This window comes from Ornithodoros turicata, chromosome 4, assembly GCF_037126465.1.
Source record: "Ornithodoros turicata isolate Travis chromosome 4, ASM3712646v1, whole genome shotgun sequence".
Taxonomy (NCBI): Eukaryota; Metazoa; Arthropoda; class Arachnida; order Ixodida; family Argasidae; genus Ornithodoros; species Ornithodoros turicata.
The window spans coordinates 31,931,947-31,939,285 of record NC_088204.1 but is presented as its reverse complement, the minus strand read 5'-3'; the positions used below and the strand labels follow the sequence as shown (position 1 = coordinate 31,939,285).

Genomic DNA, 7,339 nt, shown 5'->3' with positions numbered 1-7,339 from the left:
GAAGATATTCCACTTCACCACATAGCACACTCCTAGCCAACAAAGAACGACACGAACACAAGAGGAAAATCAGAAGAAAAAATCAAACTCTTCAGAAAATAGATATGTTAAAAATGAACTTCACCACATAGCACACTCCTAGCCAACAAACAGAACAAAGAACGACACGAACAGAAGAGGAAATAAAATCTATACTAATACAAAGAAGATATTCCACTTCACCACATAGCACACTCCTAGCCAACAAACAGAATAAAGAACGACACGAACACAAGAGGAAATAAAATCTATACCAATACAAAGAAGATATTCCACTTCACCACATAGCACGCTCCAAGCCAACAAACAGAACAAAGAATGACACGAACACAAGAGGAAATAAAATCTATACCAATACAAAGAAGATATTCCACTTCACCACATAGCACACTCCTAGCCAACAAACAGAACGACACGAACACAAAACGAAATAAAATCTATACCACTACAAAGAAGATATTCCACTTCACCACATAGCACACTCCTAGCCAACAAAGAACGACACGAACACAAGAGGAAAATCAGAAGAAAAAATCAAACTCTTCAGAAAATAGATATGTTAAAAATGAACTTCACCACATAGCACACTCCTAGCCAACAAACAGAACAAAGAACGACACGAACAGAAGAGGAAATAAAATCTATACTAATACAAAGAAGATATTCCACTTCACCACATAGCACACTCCTAGCCAACAAACAGAATAAAGAACGACACGAACACAAGAGGAAATAAAATCTATACCAATACAAATAAGATATTCCTAATCAAAACAACATAGTAATCTATCGTTCAGTAAATCAGAAGAAAAAATCAAACTCATCAGAAAATAGACATGTTAAAAATGAACTTCACCATATAGCGCGCTCCTAGCCAACAACCAGATCTAATGATATCTGACCTGTATGATTTGTTGAAGACGGATGCCGATAGATGTATGGAAGACCACGGAACACGAGCGACAAGAGGAAATAAAATCTATACCACTACAAAGAAGATATTCTTAATCAATACGATTACAATCAAATTACAAATTGTATTATAAAAGTCTGAGACGTGAGAACCATCTTTGCAATAGCGTAAATATTTGTCATAACATTTCGAGCGCAATAGGGAATCTCAGTTTCATATTCCAGCATTACCCAACTTTTTAATTTCTTATTAAGTGAACAGCATAGACGTAAGGAAATAACGAGAAACAACACAATCAACAGCTACAATTAATAGAGAGCCAAACCTGCGCAACATCCAAACATAGAGAAATAATAGCTAATCAATCTATCAAAGGCGAAATAGCACAGACTTAACGCTGAAGAACAGAGGAACACGCGGCGGCACGTAAACAACAATAGAGGAAAATAATCTATCACTGAACCATCATAAAATCGACCAATATACAATTTTCATTCTAACAAACACTACGAACCTTGATGAAGGTATCCAAGACGTAGAAAATATGCACTGTTTTCATTCTTTTCCTCAAAGCCAGGAGACTTTATGTCTCTATCTATGTGACCATAGCACCGCGCATGCTTTATCACTCAAAGGGTTGGGGGCTATATTTCTTAGTCCAGCAAACGGGACGCTCTAGGGGTCTGATAAGAGAGTTCAAAGGCGATATATTTTATTGTGCAGCGCAAATAGATGTCGATATCACTCGCTGGGGTCACTATCTTTTCGCATCCTTTCCCTGAAACGGAAATCTTTCGTCAAAGTGGTTGACAAGTCGGCTAAGATTGTAGAGATGCGATATTGTTATTGAAGATGTAGAGAAAGTCCAAATTGTTAATTGGTAGCAACGATACACAATCAAAAACGAGAAACAGATCTAATTACATCAATTTTGTAATATCTTGCAACAGAAATTTCTAATGAACCACACAGAAATATCAAATGTGAAATGCAACTCAGAGTTATGAGGCATTCCCATCTTAGAGGTACTTACTTATGTCATGCGAGTGAACAATTGGAACAAATACAAGACAATAATTATTTCGTGCGGTAAGTTCACAACTCATAGAATATCAATCGAGTGAATACTTGAAACAAAATCAAAACAATAATTCTCACGACAGGTGGAGATTATAGCATTCTAAATCAGATAATAAAATTTTAATCAATAAAATAAACATAGATATGCTTTTAATTAAGTGTAGACGTGCACTTGAAAACAGAAGAGACAATTGCTCTACTTTGAAACCCTATCGAAAAAAGGTCCTGAGGTTACCTCAGGAATCCTGAGGTCTGCCTGGGGTTACCTCAGAAATCTTGAGGTCCACCTGAGGTTACCTCAGAAGGGGCTGAGGTCTGTCTGAGGTTACCTCAGAAGGGGCTGAGGTCCTCCTGAGATAACCTCAGAACAGTCTGGGGTTCCCCTGAGGTAACCCCAGAAGGGCCTGTGGTTGCCCCAGGACCACCTGAGGTTCAGCCTTAGGACCTCAGGACTGCTTGTAGATATCCTGAGGTCACTTGAGGTTTTACCTCAGGACCTCAAGTATACTTGTATATTATGTGAGGATGCGATCAAGGACTATATTTGGGCACACAATCGGTGCTTTCGTCGTAAAATGAATACTTGATGCGACACTCCCATCAAGGGCATGCCATAAAGATTATATTCTTACAATGTCGGGCAATATTACAGCATGCAAGACAAAAATCGAGAGGCTTATCGTCTGCTTGCTTTTACGTTTGTTGTGCATGCGCCATTTGAAAGTATGAGACAGAGAACAAAATTCTGCAACATTTTTGTAATACAAGTAGGTTGGATAAGGATTTTATATACATAGGTATTCAATAAAGATCAGGAGTGGTGACGGTGCTTCTACAGGACAAGGAATAAAAGGGAAACCTTATTAAAAACTAAGAGGGGGTATTCGATGTTTCGACAGCAGCGCTGTCTTCAACAGGAATGGGATATTATGGCGACGCAAGACAATTGCAAAGAATGAGAGAGGAATATGTACAAGGAGAGAGGGCATACATATTCCTCTCTCATTCTTCGCAATTGTCTTGCGTCACCATAATATCCCATTCCTGTTGAAGACAGCGCTGCTATTGAAACGTCGAATACCCCCTCTTAGTTTTTAATAAAGTTCCCCTTTTATTCCTTGTCCTGTAGAAGCACCGTCTCTTCTGATCTTTATTGAATACCTTGGTGGTCAACCACATTGGTTTATTTCAACTTATATATATACATACATATATTACACGAACCCTGGCACGCTTAACAGGAACGGTGCACACAAATGGACATGCAGTTCTCCCTCTATGAATTACATAAGGCATTCTGCCTATGGTAGCAAACTGTGTTTAACTCTGTGACAAGTGTAAATATGTTATCGCAGGTGGCTTCTTTGCCAAATGAGCAAAAGTGGCCTTCGAAATCTTACTTATTCGATTTCGAAGGTATTTGGCAGCTCACTAACAAACATCGAGTCTGCCTTCATGAACACACAAACACAATCTATGTCCCCATCCTCAAGAAGACAGATGTTCTCACCTTCAGGTGGGAAATCGCATTTCATAATGTGGTTGATTGGGAACGGGAAGGTAAAGCTGTTTCATGACCATTTCTTCGTGTTACCCTCCTGTGACAACCTCTCATTGCAGGTCGACATAGGAGGCTCCATTTTAGTTGACAACTCCCGGTGGGTCACTGTTCTGTCCCAAAAAGAGGACAGTATGTTCCTGAAGGAAGGAATGGTTGCTATTTGGGGCTCAGCGGTCCTAAAAAACAGGACTGTAACAGGAACGCTTTCCAACAAGGCTAAGGCAAAGGGGCAAACCCATGTTGCTCCGGCGCTCACACCAAAGAAGTTGGATGCACTGAAAGGTGCGTAGCCAGTGTCCTTTGTTCTGTCTGCTCAGGATTTAAGCTGGGTATACTTCCTCTGACAGGTGCCTACCTACAACGCTTGGAAGCCAGGGGCGAGACTGCAGAGGCCATTGGCAAAAAAATGTCCAAAGTTCGAGCGACGTTAAATGACAAATTAAAGTCTCTGAAGAAGCCCTACTTTGGTCTCATGTCATCAGTGGGTTGCACGCATGGATTAGGATTGGCGTAAAGATGTGTGGTGTCTAGCGCACCCTCCATACCCTCCGATCCCCTGGCCCTGAGGTATGCTGAGGTAGCCTCAGAACCCCCGGGACCTGAGGTAGCCTCAGAACCCCGGGACCTGAGGTAGCCTCAGAACCCCGGGACCTGAGGTAGCCTCAGAACCCCAGGGCCTGAGGTAGCCTCAGAACCCCAGGACCTGAGGTAGCCTCAGGACCTCAGATGTCCCATAATACCTCAAGACCTCAGACCCTGAGGTAACCTCAAGACCATATTTTCGATAGGGAAAGATGGACAGATTTTGTACTCGATACCATAAATCATGGGATGTGATAAAAAACTGCTTCGAAAAGGAGGAGCCGCGAAACGATTTCATTATCGCTGCATTTCAATACGTCCTAGACATGGTCGTATTCGGAGATATGGTACAAACTACAGAACTGAAGGTGCAAGAATTTATATGCCGAATCTACAATACTTATAAAAATATCTGCACATCAACGTCTGAAGGGCCATTGGGATTGATGGCGGAGTTTTTGAGATTTGCCAACGAAGAATTGAAATACACTAGACCAGATGTAATTGTAATCATTGCAATGGGCATTGCGTACATCAAGAAAGCAGTCGGATCAAATTCTCATATACAAGCGGTCTATATCGCACGATTCATTACGGATTTGTTGAAATTACACATATCTGATATGGAAAGTACATAAAATCTTATCATGTGATATATTCCACTACCACGGCAACGCAATTATTTTCTTCTACCAGTCTCTGCAACGATGTCGAATCAACAGAAGTTCAATATTGTCGTGCAAGGTCTGATGTATTATCACCTGTTGAAACTCAACAAACATATCAATTGCGGTGGACCACCGGACGATTTTCATCTAATACTCTCTTGTACGCCATTCAAGAACTTTCATACAAAGAAAGGAAGCATCAATAAGAGACTCTGCAAATTCATCGCGACAAAGTGCAAGTTGTTGAAGCAATACAAACACGGCGACAACATAGCGCCTGCATTAATCAACGCTGGATTCAAGCGCCCAATAATCAGAATAAACTATTTAATGTCTTCGGAATTCATCAATGAAGACAACAAATGAAAACTTCAGAGTTTGAAATAGAATTGTAATTTATCGAAATAAACAAGTGTATAAGTGAAACAATAATTGTAATCTTTGTCATCATTAAAATGAATTCTTCGCATCACAATGAAAAACACTTTACATTTAGCATGGCTAGACTGAGAACAATGATCGCTAAGGAAACGAAATATTCCACAATTTGTGTAAGAATTCTCGTATGGAATGAGACCTGACCACCAAATAGGTTTTACTCGACTACACTCTGTACAAATTCAACACCCGAAGGATAGAATTGCCGGAGAAGGATCGGTCATTAAAATTTAGAGATATGATACATCGGTCTATGATTACAAAAAAGGATCACTAATCTCATGTGAAAACTTATAATATTTCACGAATTAAATTCCACAGTGCATGTATATTTCTCAATCAGTTGCACTAGCCCAGACATAGTAAAAGAAGAAGAAAAGGCGTCCTTGACAAGCAACCGATTGGAGTGCGGAACAAATAAATAAATATTTTTGTCAACACAGTTGTCCATTTGTATGAGTAGGAAAAAGGAGCCGTCCAAGGCTTGCAGTGGGGGCCAAGATATGGCAAAACGGGAAGTAAGGCAAGATAACTGATTGCGGCTGGTCGTTCGCGACAACTTTTACAATCGCATTGGGGTGCACTGCCTGGGAGATAATACGAAGCCTTCGCGAAAAGCGAATCTATTATCAGATGCCACAATGCAAACGAAAGATTTTACGAGCACAACGTGCAGGCCAAGTCTACATTTCTAATCATGTAGTCTTCGTAACACACGGCACACAAACGTATATGAAATAATTTCCAAGTGGCAATCAGACTTTGGGAGAAGCGGATCACACAACTGCCATCAGAAGTGCTTAACCAATATACAATGAAGATTAGTGTTATGCATAAACACAATGGAAAATATGTTATATTAATTATAATAACCAGATCAGCGCAGGTCACACATAAACGTAGATCCAATTCACAAAATATACTAGAGATTTCCCGTAACCATACAGAAAAAAACTATCGCATTATTTTAGTGTCATAGCATCTAGGCACTACAAATGGAAAGGCCATACTGTAATTTTATAAGTCTTTAGCTCATAACATTGTAAAACGCAAATTCCACACTAAAGATCATTTTCTTCTTTAAATTTTCAAAATCAAAACTGCACGCTATTTCTTGCATTTTTCTAAAGATATAGATTAAAAAGTTGTGCATATACTCACACATACTTTACAAGATATTTGTTTGTGGATTAATTGCTAAAATTTATCGGTTCACATTCAGGAGAAGTGGTGACTACCACACATCAGTAAGAGTTTAATCACAATTTGAACAAGTGTTGCGATTTATGATCAGTGTTGTAGAACGTGTAATTTCACAATACGCAAGCTTTAGGTCGCTCACTTTGACGAGCACTCTTTCACGATGTCAGAGAAGTTATCCGAATGGATTGATATTTTCTGTATACACTATAACATAATGCGAATTCTTTATGTCGTGGATATTAAAAGTTACGAATATTTTTCGAACGAAAATTTACTTAAGACTCGAAGAAAGGGTCACCCGCGTCGTCGAAGACGTTTCGGCAACACGCCGGGCCGCGTTTCCCCAATGCCGTACCCGAAACCGAACGCGATTCTGTGCCCGACGCGTTAACGCGGTACCGCACGCGAGCGTGTTGGTTTTTCCGGAAACGGCTTCGTCGACGCGGGTGACTCTTTCTTCGAGTCTTAAGTAAATTTTCGTTCGAAAAATATTCGTAACTTTTAATATCCACGACATAAAGAATTCGCATTATGTTATAGTGTATACAGAAAATATCAATCCATTCGGATAACTTCTCTGACATCGTGAAAGACTGCTCGTCAAAGTGAGCGACCTAAAGCTTGCGTATTGTGAAATTACACGTTCTACCACACTGATCATAAATGGCAACACTTGTTCAAATTGTGATTAAACTCTTACTGATGTGTGGTAGTCACCACTTCTCCTGAATGTGAACCGATAAATTTTAGCAATTAATCCACAAACAAATATCTTGTAAAGTATGTGTGAGTATATGCACAACTTTTTAATCTATATCTTTCGAAAAATGCAAGAAATAGCGTGCAGTTTTGATT

General features: G+C 39.7%; 1 long non-coding RNA gene across 1 annotated transcript; it reads left to right on the top strand.

Annotated features, from left to right (window-relative positions):
• The first annotated feature begins 3,838 nt into the window (after positions 1–3,838).
• LOC135392938 (uncharacterized) lies at positions 3,839–4,055 on the top strand. Its single transcript, XR_010422320.1, has 2 exons — positions 3,839–3,875; positions 3,941–4,055. It is a non-coding gene; the product is annotated as an uncharacterized LOC135392938 (long non-coding RNA).
• The last annotated feature ends 3,284 nt before the right edge of the window (positions 4,056–7,339 follow it).